This window comes from Pseudocercospora fijiensis (genome assembly GCF_000340215.1).
Source record: "Pseudocercospora fijiensis CIRAD86 unplaced genomic scaffold MYCFIscaffold_12, whole genome shotgun sequence".
Taxonomy (NCBI): Eukaryota; Fungi; Ascomycota; class Dothideomycetes; order Mycosphaerellales; family Mycosphaerellaceae; genus Pseudocercospora; species Pseudocercospora fijiensis.
The window spans coordinates 1,217,882-1,218,584 of record NW_006921543.1 but is presented as its reverse complement, the minus strand read 5'-3'; positions in this window follow the sequence as shown (position 1 = coordinate 1,218,584).

Genomic DNA, 703 nt, shown 5'->3' with positions numbered 1-703 from the left:
AAATAAGGACTATCTAGCTGCTGCCCTTAGAGGGTAGATCGAATACTATATAAGAAGGGTATATTAGTAGGTAGATAGGGTAGTAGTAGGTACGAGTAGTATTCGATAAGGATCTAGGAAGAGAGGGAGGAAGGCAAGAGAGTTAGCCTAACGCTAAGCGCCAAGCCCTGCCTAAGGCACTAAGACCCTAGCTTTACTCGGCCTAATCACATGCTAATTACGTATAGCCTCCTTAGCTCTAACACTAATTTAAAACTTTGTCCTAATTTTTTTCCTAGATTTATTTAAAATCTATTTAAAATCTATCTAGTATTGTTAGGACTAAAGAGGTTATACGTAATTGGTATATAACTAGGCCGAGTAAAGCTAGGGTCTCGGTACCTTAGGCAGGGCTTGGCGCTTAGCGTTAGGCTAACTAGCCTACCTTCCTCCCTCTCCTTTTAGATCTCTATCGAATACTATACTAATTTACTACTACCCTATCTACCTGCTAATATAACCCTTCTTATATAGTATTCGATCTACCCTTTAAGGGTAGTAGCTAGATAGTCCTTATTTTAAGCTTTTAGCGGTATAGCTACGAGAACTATTAATTTAACTATATTACGCCCGAAGAACGGGACCTATATATACTACTCTATTAAAACAACTGTACCAATTATTAAGCAAGGCCTTCTATACGGCCTATTATACCGAGTTAATC